Genomic DNA, 22,516 nt, shown 5'->3' with positions numbered 1-22,516 from the left:
CTGTTTTTAAGAGTCTCTTATGCTTTGGCTCTCTCCCACTCTAACCTCTTTTTTTTCCTTCCCCTCCCCCATGGGTTTCTGTGAATGTTCTCAGGATCCAGATAAGAGTGAAAACATATGGTATCTGTCTTTCTCTGTATGGCTTATTTCACTTAGCATCACACTCTCCAGTTCCATCCACGTTGCTACAAAGGGCCATAGTTCATTCTTTCTCATTGCCATGTAGTACTCCGTTGTGTATATAAACCACAATTTCTTTTTTTTTTTTTTTAATTTTTTTTTTCAACGTTTATTTATTTTTGGGACAGAGAGAGGCAGAGCATGAACGGGGGAGGGGCAGAGAGAGAGGGAGACACAGAATCGGAAACTGGCTCCAGGCTCTGAGCCATCAGCCCAGAGCCTGACGCGGGGCTCGAACTCCCGGACCGCGAGATCGTGACCTGGCTGAAGTCGGACGCTTAACCGACTGTGCCACCCAGGCGCCCCATAAACCACAATTTCTTTATCCATTTATCAGTTGATGGACATTTAGGCTCTTTCCATAATTTGGCTATTGTTGAGAGTGCTGCTATAAACATTGGGGTACAAGTGCCCCTATGCATCAGTACTCCTGTATCCCTTGGGTAAATTCCTAGCAGTGCTATTGCTGGGTCATAGGGTAGATCTATTTTTAGGAACCTCCACACTATTTTCCAGAGCGGCTGTACCAGTTTGCATTCCCACCAACAGTGCAATTGGGTTCCTGTTTCTCCACATCCTCTCCAGCATCTATAGTCTCCTGATTTGTTCATTTTGGCTACTCTGACTGGCGTGAGGTGGTATCTGAGTGTGGTTTTGATTTGTATTTCCCTGATGAGGAGCGACGTTGAGCATCTTTTCATGTGCCTGTTGGCCACCTGGAGGTCTTCTTTAGAGAAGTGTCTATTCATGTTTTCTGCCCATTTCTTCACTAGATTATTTGTTTTTTGGGTGTGGAGTTTGGTGAGCTCTTTATAGATTTTGGATACTAGCCCTTTGTCCGGTATGTCATTTGCAAATATCTTTTCCCATTCCATTGGTTGCCTTTTAGTTTTGTTGATTGTTTCCTTTGCTGTGCAGAAGCTTTTTATCTTCATGAGGTCCCAATAGTTCATTTTTGCTTTTAATTCCCTTGACTTTGGGGATGTGTCAAGTAAGAAATTGCTGCGGCTGAGGTCAGAGAGGTCTTTTCCTGCTTTCTCCTCTAGGGTTTTGATGGTTTCCTGTCTCACATTCCGGTCCTTTATCCATTTTGAGTTTATTTTTGTGAATGGTGTAAGAAAGTGGTCTAGTTTCATTCTTCTGCATGTTGCTGTCCAGTTCTCCCAGCACCATTTGTCAAAGAGACATTGGATATTCTTTCCTGCTTTGTCAAAGATGAGTTGGCCATACTTTTGTGGGTCTAGTTCTGGGGTTTCTATTCTATTCCATTGGTCTGTGTGTCTGTTTTTGTGCCAATACCATGCTGTCTTGATTATTACAGCTTTGTAGTAGAGGTTACTGCCTTTAATTTAAAGTCTAGTTTGTCTGATATAAGTATGGCTACTCCAGCTTTCTTTTGACTTCCAATAGCATGATGGATAGTTTGCCATCCCCTCACTTTCAATCTGAAGGTGTCCTCAGGTCTAAAATAAGTCTCTCATAGACAGCAAATAGATGGGTCTTGTTTTTTATCCATTCTGATACCCTATGTCTTTTGATTGGCACATTTAGTCCGTTTACATTCAGTGTTATTGAAAGATATGGGTTTAGAGTCGTTGTGATCTCTGTAGGTTTCATGCTTGTAGTGAGGTCTCTGGTACTTTGTGGTCCTTGCAACATTTCACTCACAGAGTCCCCCGTAGGATCTCTTGTAGGGCTGGTTAAATGGTGATGAATTCCTTCAGTTTTTGTTTAGGAAAACCTTTATCTCTCCATCTACTCTGAATGACAGACTTGCTGGATAAAGGATTCTTGGCTGAATATTTTTCCTGTTCATCACATTGAAGATTTCCTGCCATTCCTTTCTGGTCTGCCAAGTTTCAGTAGATAAGTCTGCTACTACCCTTATGTGTCTACCTTTGTATGTTAAGGCCCATTTATCCCTAGCTGCTTTCAGAAATCTCTCTTTATCCTTGTATTTTGCCAGTTTGACTATGATATGTATGCAGATAGATTCAAGTTGCATCTGAAGGAAGTTCTCTGTGCCTCTTGGAGGTCTTTTCTTTTTTTTAACATTCATTTATTATTGAGAAACAGAAAGAGACAGAGCATGAACATGGGAGGGGCAGAGAGAGAAGGGGAGACACAGAATCCAAAGCAAGCTCCAGGCTCTGAGCTGTCAGCCCAGAGCCCAACACGGGGCTCAAACTCACAAACTGTGAGATCATGGCCTGAGCTGAAGTTGGATGTTTAATGGACTGAGCCACCCAGGCGCCCTCGTGCCTCTTGGATTTCAGTGTCTGTTTCTTTCCCCAGATTGGGGAAGTTCTCAGCTATGATTTGTTCAAGTACATCTTCAGCCCCTTTCTCTCTCTCCTTCTTCTTCTGGAACTCCTATGATACGGATATTGTTCTGTTTCATTGAATCCCTTCGTTCTCTAATTCTCCCCTCATGATCCAGAATTTTTTTCACTCTCTTTTTCTCAGCTTCCTCTTTTTCCATAATTTTATTTTCTAATCCACCTCTTCTCCCCACTGCCTCTTCAGTCCATGCTGTGACCACCTCCATTTTATTTTGCACCTCATTTATAGCATTTTTTAATTCATCATGACTATTTTTTAGTTCCTTGATCTCTGCAGCAATAGATTCTCTGCTGTCTTCTGTGCTTTTCTCAAGCCTAGTGATTAATCTTATGACTATTATTCTAAATTCTTGTTCAGTTATATTCCTTATATCTCTTTTGATCAGTTCTTTAGCTGTCACTTCTTCCTGGAATTTCTTTTGTGGATAATTCTTCCGTTTTGTCATTTTGTCTAGTTTTCTGTCCCTTATGCATTTTAAAAGCTTGTTATGTGCTCTGCACCTGTAAGCACTGCTGTATTAAAGGGGGGCGGTCATACACTGTCCAGGGTCTGGCCCTTCAAGCAGTGTTTTTTGGAGAGTGTTACTTGCTCTCTGTTGTGACTTTGGTTATTTTATTTTCCTACTGGCAGTGATTTGTTTGGACCCTCCACCAGGTGTGCTTTGATTTCTTCCTTGAAGTAGCCCTGGAAAGGAAAACAAACAAACAAACAAACAGAAAACAAAAACACACAAACACACAAATTTAAAAATAAGAAAAAAAGAAAAAAACCACAAACACCAGCCAGAAGTAAAGATCAGGGTGGAGACGGTCCTGATGAAAGAGCACATACTAAGAGAGAAAGGACAGGAGCTGGGGAAAAAGAAAAAGTAAACATTGACCAAGCAGAGAGACTAAATGGCCTAATCCAGAGAGAGAGAGAGGGAGAGAGAGAGAGAGAGAGAGAGAGAGAGAGAGAGAGAGAGAGAGAGAGAGAGAGAAGGAGGCAGGGGGGAAAAGAAAAGAAGATAAAGTTTCACACAGAGAAACTATACAGCTTAATTATTCCAGAGAGAGTGAAAGGAAAGAAGGAGGTGTAGAACATGTGTCAAGAGAATGGATTAAATATGTCTGTTTAAACAAACCAACAACCAGAGTAACCAGACTAGAAGAGGGAAGAGATAAGAAGAAAAAGAAGGAAGAATATATCTATATAATGAGAATTGTCCAAGAATTAATCCAGGCCATGCAGCAGCGCTAGTCTAGAGGAGGAGGCCATCTGGTTCCTCAGCATCTCTCCTACCCCAGTAGATACCCAGTTACCCAGCACAGAGGGGCATGGTTTGGTGTACGTGGGTCCCACCTCCACTGTGGGCCCCACCGACTGATCCCTGAGGCCCCCGACTGATCCCTGAGGTGGTGGGGATAAAAATGGTGACTCCCTCCTCCCCAGTCTCTCTTCCACAGACCCAGTGTCTCAAATCACCTCGTTAGAGCCATCCTCACTGTGCCACAGGTACAGATGAGGTGGTCTGTCTCACTCTGCTAACTCCCACACCCTGGCGCTTGCTGGGTGGGATTCAAACTCCCGCTCGGCACGCCCCAGTACTGGGAAGTGCAGCTCCACTCCACCTGATATGTGATCCCTGGACAGGCTTTGTCCTGTCCTGCAGCATTCCAGGAGGGGATCCCTTTTTCCTACTGCAGACTGCACCCCTGACCTAGCCACCGAGCCAAAGGCTGACTCCCCTCCTCTTCAGGTGCACGAACAGGGCAGCCGGCCCCAGTCTGGAGAAAGCCCAGCAGTTACAGATTGGATCTTTCCCCATCCCAGTCCAAGGTTTTCCTCTTGTCCAGATACAGTCCTATGCTTCCCAAGTTGCTCTTTCTCTTCCCTTTGTCTGTCCACAGAAGAGGATCCCTCCCCTCCATTCCTTTAATCTCTCCCAGTTCGCAGCCACACACCTCTGGCCCATCAGATTGTCCCGGTGTATCCCTGGCAGCAACTCAGTCTCTTTTCCTCCCAGACTCTTGGGGTTCAAAGTCCTTTGGCTTCAACACTTCTTTGTTTGAGAAATGTGGGAAGTTCGGATCCCCCTACTTCTCCACCATGTTGGCCCCCTCCTAATTATTTATTTTTAAATAGGCTCCATACCCAGTGTGGGGCTTGAAGTCATGACCCTGAGGTCAAGTCACTTGCTCTACTGACTGAGCCAGCCAGTTACCCTTAAAGTCTGTTTTGACTCTACTATAAGTAGAGCTACATCAGCTTTCTTTTTGTTTCAAAGAAACATGGAATATCTTATTCTGTCTGTCCTTCTTAAGTGAGTCTCATAGGCAATACATAGGTGTGTCTCATTTTTTTATCCAGTCAACAGCCATTCTTTGTCTTTTGATTGGAGAATTTAGTCCATTTATGTTTAAAATAATTGTTGATTGTAGAGTAGTTCTATTTTTAGTTTTTTGAGGAACCTCCATACTCTTCTCCAGAGTGGCTACACCAGTTTTCATTCCCACCAGCAGTGCAAGATGGTTCCCCTTTCTCTGCGTCTTCAGTAACACCTGTTGTTTCTTGTGTTGTTAATGTAATTCTGACAGGTGTGAGGTAGTGCCTCATTGTGGTTTTGATTTTTATTTCCCTAATGATAAGTGATAGTGAGCATTGTTTTCTGTGTGTTAGCCATCTGGATGTCTTCTTTGGAAAAGGGCCTCTTCATGTCTTCTTTGTTTCCATGTCTTAACTGGGTTATTTGTTTTTTGGGTGTTGAGTTTGGTAAGTTCTTTATAGATTTTGGATACTAACTCTTATCAGCTGTGTTATTTGGAAATGTCTCTCCCATTCCATAGGATGCCTTTTAGTTTTGTTGGTTGTTGCCTTCACTGGGCAGAAATTTTTTTATCTTGATGAAGTCCCATTGGTTCATTTTTGTTTTTGGTTCCCTTGCCTCTGGAGACATGTCTAGTAAGAAGTTGCTACCTCCAAGGTTAAAAGAGGTTGCTGCCTGTGTTCTCCTCTAGGATTTTAATAGTTTCTGTTTCACATTTAGGTCTTTCATCCATTTTGAATTTATTTTTGTGTATGGTATAGAAAGTGGTTCAGTTTAATTTTTCTGCATTTCACCATTCAGTTTTCCCAACACCATTTGTTGAAGAGAGTGTCTTTTTTTCCACTGGATATTCTTTCCTGCTTTGTCGAAGATGAATTGACCATATAGTTGTGAGTCCATTTATGGGTTTTCTGTTCTATTCCATTGATCTGTGTGTCTGTTTTTGTGACACTACCATACTATCTTAATGACTACAGCTTTGGAGCATAGCTTGAAGTCTGGAATCGCGATGCCTCTAGTTTTGCTTTTCTTGTTCATGATTGCTTTGCTAATTCAGATTCTTTAGTGGTTCCATACATAGTTTAGGATTGTTTGTTCTCACTCTGTGAAAATGCTAGTGGTATTTTGATAGGGGTTGCATTAAATGTGTAGATTGCTTTGGATAGTATAGACATTTTGACATTGTTCCTCCAATTCATGAGCATGGAATTTTTTCCCATTTCTTTGTGTCCTTTCCATTTTCTTTCATAAGTGTTCTAAAGTTTTTAAAGTACAGATCCTTTACCTCTTTGGTTAGGTTTATTCCTAGGAATCTTACTATTTTTGGTGCAGTTGTAAGTGGGATTGACTCCTTGATTTCACTTTCTGCTGCTTCATTCACTTTCTGCTGTATAGAAATGCAACAGATTTCTGTACATTGATTTTATAATCTGGAACTTTGATGAATTCATATATCAGTTTGAGTAATATTTGGTGGCAACTTTTGGGTTTTCTGCATAGAGTATGATGTCGTCTGCAGATAGTAAAAATTTGACTTCTTTCTTTCCTATTTGGATGCCTTTATTTCTTTTGTTGTCTGATTGCTGAGACTAAGACTTCCAGTATTGTGTTAATTAGGATTGGTGAGTATGGACTTCCCTTTTTGGTTCTGACCATAAAGGAAAAGCTCTGTTTTTCCTCAGCAAGGATAATATTATCTGTGGGTCTTTTGTATATGGCTTTTATGGTGTTGAGGTATGTTCCATGTATTCCTACTTTGTTGAGGGTTTTTATCAAGAATGGATGCTGTGTTTTGTGAAATGCTTTTTCTGCATCTGGTAAGAGGATCATGGGATGCCTGGGTGGTTCAGTCAGTTAAGCATCCAACTCTTAATTTCAGCTCAGGTCATGATCTCATGGTCTGTGAAACTGAGCCCCACATTGGGCTCTGCACTGAGGGTGCAGAGCCTGCTTGGGATTCTCTTGCCCTCCCTTTCTCTTGGCCCCTTCCCAGCTTTCTCTCTCTATCAAAATTAACAAATAAGCTCTTAAAAAAAGAAGATCGTATGCTTCTTATCCTTTCTTTTATTAATGTGGTGTATCACATTGATTGATTTGTGAATATTGAACCAGCCCTGCAGCCCAAAAATATATCCCACTTGATCATAGTAAATAATTCTTTTAGTACCCTGTAGTTTCAATTTGCTAGTAACTTGTTAAGGATTTTTGCATCACTTTTCATCAGGAATATTGGCCTGTAGTTCTCCATTTTAGTGTGGTCTTTGTCTGGTTTTTGAATCAAGGTAATACCGGCCTCATAGGAGTTTGGAAGTTTTCCTTCTGTTTCAATTTTTTTGGAACAATTTGAAAAGAATAGATATTAACTCTTCTTAAATACATGGTAGAATTCCCCTGGGAAGCCATCTGGCCCTGCCTGGACTTATGTTTGTTGGCAGATTTTTGATTACAGATTCAGTTTCTTTGCTGGTTATGGGTCTGTTCACATTTTCTATTTCTTCCTGTTTTAGTTTTGGTAGTTTGTGAGTTTCCAGGAATTTGTCCATTTCTTCCAGATTGCCCAGTTGTTGGTGTATAATTTTTCATAGTAATCTCTTATAGTAGTTTGTGGTGTTGGTTGTGATTTCTCCTCTTTCATTTGTGACTTTATCTATTTGGGTCCTTTCTCTTTTCTTTTTGATAAGTCTGGCTAGGGGTTTATCAATATTGTTAATTCTTTCAAAGAACCAGCTCTTTGTTTCATTTTGTTCTACTGTTTTTGGGTATTTTTGTTTATTTGTTGTGGGGTTTTTTTTTTTGCTTCTATATCACTTATTTATGCTATATTGTATATTATTTACCTTATTCTGCTGGCTTTAGGCTTTATTTGCTGTTCCTTTTCTAGCTCCTATAGGTGTAAGTTTAGGTTGTGTGTTTGGAGACTTTCCTTGCTCCTTCCCTCTTAGGACTACCTTTGCTGCAGCCCAAATGTTTTGGATTGTTGTGTTTTCATTTTCATTTGCTTCCATGTATGTTTAAATTTCTTCTCTAATTTCCTGGTTAACCCATTCATTCTTTTGTAGGATGTTCTTTAACCTCTATGTATTTGTGGTCTTTCCAAATTTTTTCTTGTGGTTGACTTGAAGTTTCATAGTGTCGTGATCTGAAAATATGCATGGTATGTTGTTGATCTTTTTGTACTTGTTGAGGTCTGATTTGTGACCCAGGATGTGATCTATTCTGGAGAATGTTCCATGTGTACTTGAGAAGAATGGTATTCTGCTGCTTTAGAAGAAATGTTCTGAATATATCTGTGAAGTCCATCCAGTACAGTGTGTCATGCCAAGCCATTGTTTCCTTGTTAATTTTTTGCTTAAGGTGATCTATTCATTGCTGTGAGTGGTATTAAAAATCTCCCATTATTATTTTCAGTGAGTTTCTTTATGTTTATTGTTAATTTATTTATATATTTGGGTGCTATCAAGTTGGGGGCATATATATTTATACTTGTTATATCTTCTTGATGCATGGGCCCCTTAATTATGATATAATGCCCTTCTTCATCTCTTGTTACAGTCTTTGTTTTAAAATCTGGTTTTTGTGATAGAAGTATGGCTACTCTGACTTCCTTTTGATCTCCATTATCATGATAGATGGTACTTCATCCCGTCACTTCCAGTCTGCAGGTGTCTTCAGATATAAAATGAGTTTCTTGTAGGCAGCATATAGAAGATGGGTCTTGTTTTTTTTTTAGCCATTCTAATACCCTGTGTCTTTTGATTGGAACATTTACTTCATTTACATTCAGAGTGATTACTGAAAGACATGTGTTTAGTGCCATTGTGTTACCTATAAAGTTGGTGTTTCTGGTGGTGTTCTCTGTTCCTGTCTAGTCTTTGCTGCTTATGGTCTTTTCTTCCCCACTCAGAGAGCCCCCTTTAATATTTTTTGCAAGGCTGGTTTAGTGGTCATGAACTCCTTTAGTTTTTGTTTATCTGGGAGACTTTTTATCTTGCCTTCCATTCTGAATGACAGCCTTGCTTGATAAAGTATTTTTGGCTGCATATTTTTCCCATTCCATGTGTTGAATATATCCTGCCACTCCCTTCCGGCTCTCTAAGCTTCTGTGGACAAATCTGCTGTGAATCTTATCTGTCTTCCTTATACATTAAGGATTTTTTGTTCCCTTGCTGCTTTCATGATTCTTTCCTTTTCTGTGTGTTTTGTGAATTTGACTATGATGTGTCTTGGCGATGGCCAGCTTTTGTTGAATTTAATGCAGGTTCCCTGTGCTTCTTGGATTATGATTTCTGTGTCCTTTCCCATATTAGGGAAATTTGCAGCTATAAGTTGCTCACATAAACCTTCTGCCTCTTTTCTGTCTTTTCATCTTCTGGGATTCCTAGGAAATGAATGTTATCCCATTTTAATAAATCACTGAGTTCCCTAAGTCAACCTTCATGATCCAATACCTTTGTTTCCCTATTCTTTTCAGCTTCATTATTTTCCATAACTTTATCTTCTGTATCACTGGTTTAGTCCTCTGCTTTGTCCATCCTTGTTGTCATTGCACCAGTTGGCTTTGTGTCTCAGTTAATAGCTTTTTTTGTTTCAGCCTGAGTGGTTTTTAGTTCTTGTATCTCTACAGTAATGGATTCTGTAGTGTCTTCTGTGATTTTCTTAAGCCCAGCTAGTATCCTTATAATTGTTTTAAATTCTGGTTCACACATCTTACCTATATCTTTATTGAAATCCCTGGCTGCTGCTACTTGTTTTTTGGGGGTGAATTCTTCCATTTTGTCATTGTGTCTAGTTCAGTTTTTTGTGTGTGATTGTTAGGAAAGCCTGTTATATTCTTGCTCCTGAGTTTTGTGTGTGATTGTTAGGAAAGCCTGTTATATTCCTACTCCTGAGGATAATGGCTATATTAAGAAGAGGTCCAAAAACAAAAACAAAAAAGAAGTCCTATACTGACTTGGGTCTGCTGCTTCAGGAGGTGTTTGGAGTGTGCATTCTACTGTTGTGTTTTCACTGCTCCTTCCCACAGGTCTGTCCTTTGCAGAGTTTTTCCTTGCCTTCAGAAGCAGGTGGGTGTATTTGGACCTTGTCCACTATGTTGCAAGTTTTAATTAAGTGTGTTTTTGTCTGATTGATAAAGGAAGATAGATCATTAAAAGAAGAAGAAGAAGAAGAGGAAGAGGAAAAGGAAGAAGAAGCAGCAGCAGCAGCAGAAGCTGCTAGAGGGATCCTATTTCCCCTAGAGCTGAAGCTTTGCAGCACTCTGTGATCAATAGATTTAGTGCATGGGAGGGGTTTGTGCTGGTCCTCTGGTGGAGGGGTCTGCTGCACTGATTCTCAGACAGACTTGCCCTAGTGGAGACGCACCTGCAAGGTGCAAGAGTGTGGGACTTTGTATAAGCGGCCCTGGACTCCAGTTTTGGCATTGTTTTGCTCACTGAAGTTGGTCAGGGCTGATGGAGAAAGAGGGTGGAAGTGTCATCACCCCACTGTCTTATCTCCAGAGCAGGGAGCCTGTGCCTGCCACTCTTCAGGAAGCCCTCACAGAAGAGGAAACATTCACCCTTTTGTGTCCCTGGCTTCTGTCAGATCCCTGCCTTCACTATGTCTGTGACTGAGCTGTCTGCCTACCATGCAGCCCAGTACTCCTGTATTTTGTCTTAGTGGGTTTCCAAACTCCAAATTTCAGGCATCTGTGTTGCACATACCCACACTGCTCCTCTGAGGGAGGGTCTCTCTGTGCTGTGGCCAGTGCTAGTTTGTCCCAGAAAATGCACATGCAACTGTGCAGCAGTTCAGTTTATGGTAAAGCACAGCAAAAAACCAGCACCAAGGTGCTGCCCTCAGCCTGTGTCTTCATTCCTATGCTAGTGAACAGAGCAGTACTTTGGTGCCACAGCTTCTTTTGTCCCTGGAGAAGCCATGACAAACTCCCAAATGTACTCCAAGAAGGGGTACTGTTTCTCCCCATGCAACCCAGGGGATCCTTAGACCATGCTGCCTGCTCCTGGGTCTCTGCCCTTCTTCCCTACCAGAATGCCACTAAGCTGACCAGGCACAACCCTGGCAATGCCACAGACTTCTAAAACTTCAGATTTTGTGCTCCACTGCCTAAAAAAATTTGCAGTCATTGGTTTTGGGTATGAGTTTTTCTTGTGTAATTCCCTGCACGTGCTTTCACGCGCTCTCTCCCTCTTTCTCTTCCCTGTGTGTGTGTGTGTGTGTGTGTGTCACTCCTCTCTCCATGATCAGGTCTCCTTCTCCTCTGCAGCACCGATAGTTCTTTTCTCCCCCAAATCCACTCTCTGCAGCTTCTACCTTCCAAAAGGTGGCCATTGTTCCATCTGTAGATGTGCAGTTTGTGCTCTCAGTCCTCAGATCAATTTCTTGAATGTTCAGAATGATTTGATATTTATCTAACTGTGTTTGAGGGACCAGGCAAGCTTAGGGTCCCCCTACTCTTCTACCATATTACTTAACTCATCTCAATTTTTACTTTTTTTGTAACTTTTCATTTTGTTGATGTGTTTTCCTAATTTTATTTAGTTGTACTAAATAAAAGCATTGTACTCCATGCTGCTTGTAGTTTGCTAAAGTCCTTTAAGAGCGTTATTCTGAATTCTTTGTCAGACACTTTGTAGACCTCCATTTTTTAAGGGTTAGTCATTGGAGTTTTATATTCCTTTGGTGGTGGTCACATTTCTTAGATTCTTCATAATCCTTATGGCCTTGTGTCTGGCACTTCAGGAAGTAGGTACATCTTCCAGTCTTTGTAGACTGGGTTTGTCAGGAAAAGCCCTTCACCAGTTAGCCAGTCCAGAGTTTCTGGGTGGGCAGTCTGGTGCTGCCCACAAATGGGCTACTGCCGGTGGGCTGATCTAGTATCTGGAGCAGCAGGTGTGAAGGCCTGGTATTTGGGTGCATGGGGGCCAGTCTAGTGCCTAGGTCTATAGGGATAGGTGTGGTACTTGAGTGGTGGTAATGGACCTTGGGACCTGGGTCTGTGTGGGTAGTACTAGAGCCAGGTCTACAGGAGCCATCTGGCACCCTGGAGCACCTGGTGCTCCAGCAACACCTGGTGGGTCCAGCAACAGGTCCACGGGTACTGGTCTGATACTGGGACAGGTCAGGAGCCTGGTTTCACAGGAGTGAGCCTAGAGATTGAAGCCATAGGTACTGGCCTGACCCTAGGGTTTTCTGGGAACCTGGACTACAGGAGGCTGCCTATAACCTCAGTATGCAACATGGAGGTTGCATCTGTGGGGGCTGATATGGTCCTGAGGTGGGATGGGAACGTGGGTCCCCACGGCTGGTCTGGTGGTGAGGTAAGCCAGAAACCTGAATGTGTGGGAGCCAGGATGCAATTTAAGTCCATGGAGGGCAATCAGGTACTGGGGTTAGCTGGCAGCCTGAGTTCACAGGTGCCTATCTGGAACCTGGGTTTATGGGGACTAATTGGGAGGCTAGAGCCACAGGAGCCACCACAGTCATGGAACTAGTAAGCATTGGAGTGAGACAGGAGCCTGGCTTTTGAGACCCTGTCAGGAGCTTGGTGCCATGGAGCTGGCTAGCATCAGAATGGACTGGGAATCTTCTGGATGGGAGCTGGGTGGTGCCAGAGTGGATTGGGAGGGTAGGTTTATGGGAGCCATCCCACTGGGAGCCTGGGACTATGGGAGGCACCTGGAGCAATCTGGTTCTTAAGATGGTGATTATATCTTCAGCATACAGGAAATCTAATGATAAGTGTATAATTCTACATATACATGCAGAGGTAAATAAATTGTACATAATGTATAATTTCAGGTATAGTGTTACATATGTATTCCATACAAGGACTTTATGTGCACCTTATTTTAATAATTGTTCAATTTATAAAATTCATATTCTAGCATTATACATCTCTCCAGAAGAAAAAAAAAAGCCAAGAGGGAAAATGCTGTATATTGTAGTGATTTATGAGACTTTTTCCACCAGAAAGCCAAAAAAATTCAGCCATTCTCTGAACATACCTTGTAGTTTTATGCCATCCTACCTTCCTTCTTATTATTTTCCCTCCTCTGTCTGTTGAAATCTAATTTATCCTTTTGGTTCCTGACTGAGTGTTGCCAGTTCTGATAAGCCTACCAAGAGCTGACACCATGAATTAGCTCTTCTTTCTATATTTTTGAGCTATCTTTACATTTCCCACATTCTGTTGTGTATTTTCAGTATTGTTTTAGGAAGCAGGTGTGACTCTCAGTTCCTAAATATGAATGAAAGTGGGTTAAAAACATTATTTCCAAGTTTGCTTAATGTTGCTACATGAATACATAGAGAAGACTATTATATAAGAAATTTAAACTATAATGAAGAAATACTTATTTTTTATAGTATTCAATAATAACATTTACAGGAATTTAGAGCCACTTGTAAACCTCTCTCCAAACCTAGTCTGTAGGTATTCTGATAATTTGGATTAATCCTTTCCTTGTTGCAGTATAATTCCTGTGAATACATTCTTAATCACTATGTGCTGAAGTTTTGCCTTTTGAATTTGAGCTAAATGGGAAGTTAATGAACATATTCTTCTTCGACTTGCTTTTCTCTTTTCTTTCTTTTTCTTTTTTCTTTTCTTTTTTTTTTTTAAGGTGGTGGGGGGAAGGGGTAGGGAAAGAGGAAGAGAGAATCTTAAGCAGGCTCCATTCCTAGTGAAGAGCCCGACATGTGGCTCTATCTCACGACCCTGAGATCATGACCTGAGCCAAAATCTAGAGTCATACACTTAATCAACTGAGCCACCTGGGCACCCCAAATTTGCTTTTCATTGGTAAGTACTATTTTGGGATGTTTAGACTGTGCATAATTGCAGTTAATACCTATCATTGATTTGCAATATTCTGTTGTACACATACATTGCAGTTTCCATTCCCCTGTTGATTTTGGGGTGGTTTTTAGGTTTTCTGTATTACAAATAGTTATATTAAGTGTACTCATGGATATTTTCCTTGTTGCGTGTGTGTATGTAGGTATTTTATTTGGATATATATCATGAAACCATTCTCAGCATCATTCTATGAAAGAATTAGGATTTGGCCCTAATATCCACAGGCATATAACCATTTGGAGAAATGGAGCCACATCTTAATTATACTCTAATTATGTTCATTATATGGCAAATAAACTAATAGAAAAATAGACACGGTATGACTTTCTTTAATTCAAATATGTAATCATAATTGCTATCAGTATTTGAGGCTGATTGAAAGGAAAATTAGGAGAAAGAAGTAATTCTATTATTTGCTTGATATCCACATTATTAGGTAATTTAACATTATAAAACCTTTCCTCTATCCCCAGAGTTGAATTGTGGAAGAGTGGACTTGTTGACATTCAACCAATTTGCAGTGCTCCTCTGGAAAAATTTCACTTTAAAGGTGGGTGAAGGCATCCATATAAAATGTTCATAAATTCCCGTTTGTTGCAGTTGAGGGGTATGTGTGTACATTCTTTTGAAAAAAGCAATTCCAAAGCTCTTCTAAATGTATAAAACTGGTTAATCAATAGTTTAGTATGACCTATTAGAAAGTTGGGAGGGGAGGGGCACCTGGGTGGCGCAGTTGGTTAAGCGTCCGACTTCAGCCAGGTCACGATCTCGCGGTCCGTGAGTTCGAGCCCCGCGTCGGGCTCTGGGCTGATGGCTCGGAGCCTGGAGCCTGTTTCCGATTCTGTGTCTCCCTCTCTCTCTGCCCCTCCCCTGTTCATGCTCTGTCTCTCTCTGTCCCCAAAATAAATAAACGTTGAAAAAAAAATTTTTTTTTTAAAAAAGAAAGTTGGGAGGGGAGAAGACGGGGTAGCACAAGATAGGCTAGGAAGCACTTGGCTGTTTCAGAGTGAAATTGGCAGACGTTCGATATCATAGAGCTATCCATTTGCATTAAATGTGTATTCTCAGATTAATTAATACCATCTTTTTGTTCCTCTTCTAGAGGAGGCATTTCTTTAATTTAATATTGGAAGTCTTATCAGTACTGGTGTTCCCAACGAGATTTTGGTATTCCGTACAATTATTAATATAAAGGCTGTTGGACCTTACAATTTTACTTCTCAGCCCATCAATACTCTGCCTCCTTTCTTCATAAATCCTGGAGACTGGGAATTGATTTATGTGCCTTGTAATATTAATTTGGTAAACGACATTGCTGAGAATGTGAAGAGGAATCTGAACATCAGTGTAAAAGGTTAGAAATTAAAATTTTCTGTAAAACTTATTAAATTGCTTTTCAGTGGAGATAAAGCGGTATTTTAAAAAAAGAATAAAATCAGAGGAATCACACTTGCTATTTTTCTTTTATTTTGTGGGAGGAAGTGTAAAAGGAGAGGTGGGGGGAGGGAATATGAAGCAGGCTCCACACCCAACGCAGAACCCAATGCGGGGCTCAATCTCATAACCATGAGATCATGGCCTAAGCTGAAATCCAGATTCAGATGCTCAACCAACTGAGCCACCCAGGCGCCCCACACTTCTTTTAAAAGTTGCAGTATAGGGGCGCCTGGGTGACGCAGTCGGTTAAGCGTCCGACTTCAGCCAGGTCACGATCTCGCGGTCCGTGAGTTTGAGCCCCGCGTTGGGCTCTAGGCTGATGGCTCGGAGCCTGGAGCCGGTTTCCAATTCTGTGTCTCCCTCTCTCTCTGCCCCTCCCCCGTTCATGCTCTGTCTCTCTCTGTCCCAAAAATAAATAAACATTGAAAAAAATTTTAAAAAAAAAACTTGCAGTATAACTGTAGTTGTAAAGACAATGTGGTATTGGTGGAAGGATAGACACATAAATCAATGAAACAATACAGGCCTACCACAGGGAGATACTGTGTTTCAGTTTCAAACCACTGAAGTAAAGCAAATATCACAGTAAAGCTAGTTAGATGAATGTTTTGGTTTCCTAGGACATATAAAAAGTTATGTTTATACTCTACTGTAGCCTGTTAAGTGTGTAGTAGCATTATGTCTAAGAAAGCATTGCATATCTTAATTAAAAAATACTTGTTACTGGAGTGCCTAGGTAGCTCAGTCAGTTAAGCATCCGACTTCGGCTCAGGTCATGATCTCACAGTTCATGAATTCGACCCCTGCATCAGGCTCTGTGCTGACAGCTCAGAGCCTGGAGCCTGCTTCAGTTTTTGTATTTCCCTCTCTGTCCCTTCCTCACTCATGTGCTTGCTCTCTCTCTCGCTCTCTGTCTCTCTCTCAAAAATTAATAAATGCTTAAAAAAAATACTTGTTAGTGCTAAAAAATGCTGACCATCATCTGAGCTTTCAGCGAGTCATAATCACTGATCACATATCACCATACAAATAAAATAATGATGAAAAAGTTTGAAATATTGCAAGAAATACCAAAATGTGACATATAGACATGAAATGAGCAAATACTGTTGGAAAAATGGTGCCAGTAGACTTGCTCGACTCAGGGTTGCCACAAACCTTCAATTTGTAAGAAACACAGTAGCTGTAAAGTGCAATAAAACAAGATATACCTGTGGAGAACCCAAAAATCTGCCAAAATATTTTTTACAATAGCGGAAGGATAATCTTTTCAACACATGGTGCTGAACAATTGGACATCAGTATCTAAAACAGTGAAACCTCACTCTTAAACAGAAAATACATCAAAATGGATTACAGATCTAAAAGTAAAATGATAAAACACTTAGGAGAGAGCATAGGAGAAAACCTTTGTAACTTCATAAAGAATTAGTTGAAGAATTCTTAGGCATGATACCATTTCTGAAAAAATGAAAAATTGGACTTCTAATATATAATATAAGTGGTTGCTCTTGGGGTTAAAATTATGCATACATAATTTTTCAGTCAATTTAGAATATTTTACTACTTTATTGTAATGGCAAATGTTTACCAGTGTATAGGTCCCTTTATATTTCTCTCTTCAGTTTGTAGTTTTCACATCTATGTAAGTTGAAAACTATACCAGGAAGTGTTATAATTTACACACATATTTTAAAAAACTTAAGAGAAAACTATTTAACCAGATATTTACCATAGTTCTTGCTTGTAACTTTATTCTTGAAATTCCAATTTTCCTTCTTCTATCATTTTCCTTCTTTCAGAAGAAATTTCTTTAACAATTTTTTAGAGCATGTCTACTAGCATTGAATTCTCTTTGTTTTCCTTCATCTGAGAATGTCTTTAATTCATTTTCATTCCTGAAGATTATTTTCATTTGGTATAAAATTTTGGATTGACAGTCTTTTCAACATTTAAAAGGTATTTGCCACTTTTTTCTGACTTCCTTGGTTTTTGAAAAGAATCTGCATTTGAATCCTTGTTTTTTTATAGGTACTGTATCATTTCTGTCTGGCAGCTTTCAAGATATCTTCTGTCTTTATTTGTCAAAACTATTATTACTATATGTCCGAGTGTGGATTTCTTTTGGTTTATTCTGTTAGGGGTTCACTGAGCCTTGTGAATCTGTAAGTTTCTATCTTTCATGAAATTTGAAGAGTTTTCAATAATTATTTCTCAAAGATGTATTGTCCCATAGGTCATTAAGGATCTATTCAAGTTTTTTCCCATTTTTTCCATCTCTCATTCAGATTAGATAATTTCTACTGATCTGTCTTTATGACTCCTTCCTCTGTTATCTCTCTACAGCTTTTGAGCCATCATATGAGTTGTATTTTTAAGTGCAATTTGAAGTGATCTCCATCTCCTGATTTATCTTGTTTTGAGACAGGTTTTTTTTGGGCTCCTGGCTGGCTCAGTTGGTAGAGCCTATGACTCTTGATCTCAGGATTGGTAGAGCACGTGACTCGTGATTTCAGGATTGTAAATTCAAGCCCCAGATTGGGCATGGAGCCTACTTTAAAAAAAAAAAAAACAGAAAAAAGATAACTGTGACACAGCTTTTTGAAATATAAGGCATATACCATACATTTACCCATTTAAAACATACAATTCAGTGGCTTTTAGTGGATCCACAGAGTTGTGCATCCATTACCACAGTCAATACTAGAGCATTGTAATCACCAAAAGTAAATCCTGTAACCTTTAGCCTATCCCACCAGGATTAGGAAAACACTAATCTACTTTCTGTCTTTATCGATTTGCCTATTATAAACCTTTTATACAAATGGTTTATAAAGAAATCTTATATGTATAAATTTTATATAAATGGATATTGTGGGCTATTGTGCCTGGCTTTTTTCATTTAGCATAATGTTTTCAAGGTTCATCTATGTTGTGGTTTGTATCAATACTTCATTCCTTTCCATTGTCAGGTTATAGCCCATTGTATGGATATGCTGCATTCACTTGGTATATCCTTCATCAGTTGATGGACATTTGCGTTGTTTCTGCCTTTTGGCTATTATGCTGTGAACATTCATCTCTAAGTTTTATGTAGACATATGTTTTCATTTCTTTTGGCTATATACCTAAGAGTGGAATGAATATGTCATGTGGTAACTATGTTTAACTTTTTGGGGGGCTACCAAACTGTTATCTAAAGTTGCTATGCCATTTCCTATTCTGGTCAGCAGTGTATGAAGGTTCCAGTTTTTCCATACTGTCACCAGCACTTGTTACCTTATGTCTTTTTTGTTGTAACTACCTCAGTGGTTGTGAAGTGGTATCTCACTGTGATTTTGGTTTGCATTTCCCTTATGATTAATGATTTATATTTATATATATTTTATAATGATTATTTAAAATTGGAGTAAGGTTTATAAAATACCTAAAATTATTTTGAACCTCCAGTATCTATTAAGTAGTTGTGATACCAGTATTTGAAAAACCGTGTTCTTAAATTTAAAATATTGGGATAAGCTTTTATCCCCTCAGGAGGAATTATCAGATATTTCCATTATCCTGAACAATTTATCCTCTTTACAGTTCGAGGGTTTGCTTCAGAAATGGAGTTTGAGAAGTATGTTAAGTATGACTCTGGATCTCATAAAATACTGGCCGCCATCATTTTCGACTGTAACTTCAAAAGCAGCAGTGATCCTCTGCCACTTCAGGTGAGATTGTTTTATTTTGAGTTTTCTAAATACATAGTTTTCTAGCAGTTGTACTTCCAGTTTCTAGGATTAGAATGATTTGATATTACTAACCCTATTTTATAAATGAAGAAACCAATTTTCCCAAGATCAAGCTACCCGTATACAATAGAGCGAGATTATAAATCCAGATCTGAGTAATTTCTATGCTCTTAATTAACTCTTGCACTATGATAAGGAAAAAACTACACACAGAAGGCCTCACATTCATGGGAAATTTTGACTTCTCAGGCATCCATTCTAGTTCTGCAAAGAGTGGTGAGCAGATACATTTTCACTAACAAGGAACCACGCATGGGGAAAAAAATCCTCTTTCTCTGATTGAAACAGAGTTTTACGGGGCACTGGGTGGCTCAGTTGGCTGGGCGTCTGACTTCAGCTCAGGTCATGATCTCACGGCTCGTGAGTTTGAGCCCCACACCGGGCTCTGTGCTGACAGCCCAGAGCCTGGAGCCTGCGTTGGACTCTATGTCTCCCTCGCTGTCTGCCCTTCCCCCGCTTGTACTCTGTCTCTATCTGTCTCTCAAAAATAAATAAACATTTAAAAAAAAACATTAAAAATGGCGGCAAGATGGCGGCTTAGGAGGACGCTGGGCTCACCGCACGTCCTGCTGATCACTTAGATTCCATCTACACCTGCCTAAATAACCCAGAAAACCGCCAGAGGATTAGCAGAACAGAGTCGCCGGAGCCAAACGCAGACGAGAGGCCCACGGAAGAGGGTAGGAAGGGCGGCGAGGCGGTGCGCGCTCCACGGACTGGCGGGAGGGAGCCGGGGCGGAGGGGCGGCTCGCGGCCAAGCAGAGCCCCCGAGTCTGGCTTGCAAAAGCGGAGGGGCCGGGCGGACTGTGTTCCGACAGCAAGCGCGACTTAGCGTCTGGGAGGTCAGAAATTAACAGCTCTGCTCGGAAAGCGGGAAGGCTGGAGGACAAAGGGAGGGAGAGCTGCTGAGCCCCCTGACAACAGAGCTCAGTTTGGTGGGGAACAAAGGCGCTCGCCAGCGCCATTTCCCCCGCCCATCCCCCAGCCGAAATCCCAAAGGGAACCGGTTCCTGCCAGGGAACTTGCTTGCTCCGGGCAAACACCCAACTCTGCGCTTCGGCGGAGCCAAACCTCTGGCAGCGGATCTGACTCCCTCCCGCTGCCACAGGGCCCCTCCTGAAGTGGATCACCTAAGGAGAAGCGAGCTAAGCCTGCCCCTCCTGCCCCTGTGCACCTTGCCTACCCACCCCAGCTAATACGCCAGATCCCCAGCATCACAAGCCTGGCAGGGTGCAAGTAGCCCAGACGAGCCACACCACCCCACAGTGAATCCCGCCCCTAGGAGAGGGGAAGAGAAGGCACACACCAGTCTGACTGTGGCCCCAGCGGTGGGCTGGGGGCAGACATCAGGTCTGACTGCGGCCCCGCCCACCAACTCCAGTTATACACCACAGCACAGGGGAAGTGCCCTGCAGGTCCTCACCACGCTAGGGACTATCCAAAATGACCAAGCGGAAGAATTCCCCTCAGAAGAATCTCCAGGAAATAACAACAGCTAATGAGCTGATCAAAAAGGATTTAAATAATATAACAGAAAGTGAATTTAGAATGATAGTCATAAAATTAATCGCTGGGCTTGAAAACAGTATACAGGACAGCAGAGAATCTCTTGCTACAGAGATCAAGGGACTAAGGAACAGTCACGAGGAGCTGAAAAACGCTTTAAACGAAATGCATAACAAAATGGAAACCACCACAGCTCGGCTTGAAGAGGCAGAGGAGAGAATAGGTGAACTAGAAGATAAAGTTATGGAAAAAGAGGAAGCTGAGAAAAAGAGAGAGAAAAAAAATCCAGGAGTATGAGGGGAAAATTAGAGAATTAAGTGATACACTAAAAAGAAATAATATACGCATAATTGGTATCCCAGAGGAGGAAGAGAGAGGGAAAGGTGCTGAAGGGGTACTTGAAGAAATAATAGCTGAGAACTTCCCTGAACTGGGGAAGGAAAAAGGCATTGAAATCCAAGAGGCACAGAGAACTCCCTTCAGACGTAACTTGAATCGATCTTCTGCACGACATATCATAGTGAAACTGGCAAAATACAAGGATAAAGAGAAAATTCTGAAAGCAGCAAGGGGTAAACATGCCCTCACATATAAAGGGAGACCTATAAGACTCGTGACTGATCTCTCTTTTGAAACTTGGCAGGCCAGAAGGAATTGGCACGAGATTTTCAGGGTGCTAGACAGAAAAAATATGCAGCCAAGAATCCTTTATCCAGCAAGTCTGTCATTTAGAATAGAAGGAGAGATAAAGGTCTTCCCAAACAAACAAAAACTGAAGGAATTTGTCACCACTAAACCAGCCCTACAAGAGATCCTAAGGGGGACCCTGTGAGACAAAGTCCCAGAGACATCACAACAAGCATAAAACATACAGACATCACAATGACTCTAAACCCGTATCTTTCTATAATAACACTGAATGTAAATGGATTAAATGCGCCAACCAAAAGACATAGGGTATCAGAATGGATAAAAAAACAAGACCCATCTATTAGCTGTCTACAAGAGACTCATTTTAGACCTGAGGACACCTTTAGATTGAGAGTGAGGGGATGGAGAACTATTTATCATGCGACTGGAAGCCAAAAGAAAGCTGGAGTAGCCATACTTATATCAGACAAACTAGACTTTAAATTAAAGGCTGTAACAAGAGATGAAGAAGGACATTATATAATAGTTACAGGGTCTATCCATCAGGAAGAGCTAACAATTATAAATGTCTATGCACCGAATACCGGAGCCCCCAAATATATAAAACAATTACTCATAAACATAAGCAATCTTATTGATAAGAATGTGGTAATTGCAGGGGACTTTAACACCCCACTTACAGAAATGGATAGATCATCTAGACACACGGTCAATAAAGAAACAAGGGCCCTGAATGAGACATTGGATCAGATGGACTTGACAGATATATTTAGAACTCTGCATCCCAAAGCAACAGAATATACTTTCTTCTCGAGTGCACATGGAACATTCTCCAAGATAGATCATATACTGGGTCACAAAACAGCCCTTCATAAGTTTACAAGAATTGAAATTATACCATGCTTACTTTCAGACCACAATGCTATGAAGCTTGAAATCAACCACAGAAAAAAGTCTGGAAAACCTCCAAAAGCATGGAGGTTAAAGAACACCCTACTAAGGAATGAGTGTGTCAACCAGGCAATTAGAGAAGAAATTAAAAAATATGTGGAAACAAACGAAAATGAAAATACAACAATCCAAATGCTTTGGGACGCAGCAAAGGCAGTCCTGAGAGGAAAATACATTGCAATCCAGGCCTATCTCAAGAAACAAGAAAAATCCCAATTACAAAATCTAACAGCACACCTAAAGGAACTAGAAGCAGAACAGCAAAGGCAGCCTAAGCCCAGCAGAAGAAGAGAAATAATAAAGATCAGAGCAGAAATAAACAATATAGAAACTAAAAAAACTGTAGAGCAGATCAACGAAACCAAGAGTTGGTTTTTTGAAAAAATAAACAAAATTGACAAACCTCTAGCCAGGCTTCTCAAAAAGAAAAGGGAGATGACCCAAATAGGTAAAATCATGAATGAAAATGGAATTATTACAACCAATCCC

The 22,516-nt window shown here is 40.8% G+C and overlaps 1 long non-coding RNA gene across 1 annotated transcript in view; it reads left to right on the top strand.

Annotated features, from left to right (window-relative positions):
• The window catches only part of LOC122471579, a 115,367-nt gene that overhangs the window by 78,159 nt on the left and 14,692 nt on the right, over positions 1 to 22,516 (top strand). The window contains exons 2-3 of the long non-coding RNA XR_006294211.1: positions 14,162 to 14,238; positions 18,711 to 18,838. This is a non-coding gene — a long non-coding RNA (uncharacterized LOC122471579). The remainder of the gene's footprint in view (positions 1 to 14,161; positions 14,239 to 18,710; positions 18,839 to 22,516) is intronic.

The sequence above is a fragment of the Prionailurus bengalensis genome, chromosome E3, assembly GCF_016509475.1.
Source record: "Prionailurus bengalensis isolate Pbe53 chromosome E3, Fcat_Pben_1.1_paternal_pri, whole genome shotgun sequence".
In the NCBI taxonomy this organism is placed as follows: Eukaryota; Metazoa; Chordata; class Mammalia; order Carnivora; family Felidae; genus Prionailurus; species Prionailurus bengalensis.
Note: the sequence above shows the minus strand (reverse complement) of the source record. Positions and strands in the feature narration are given on the sequence as shown.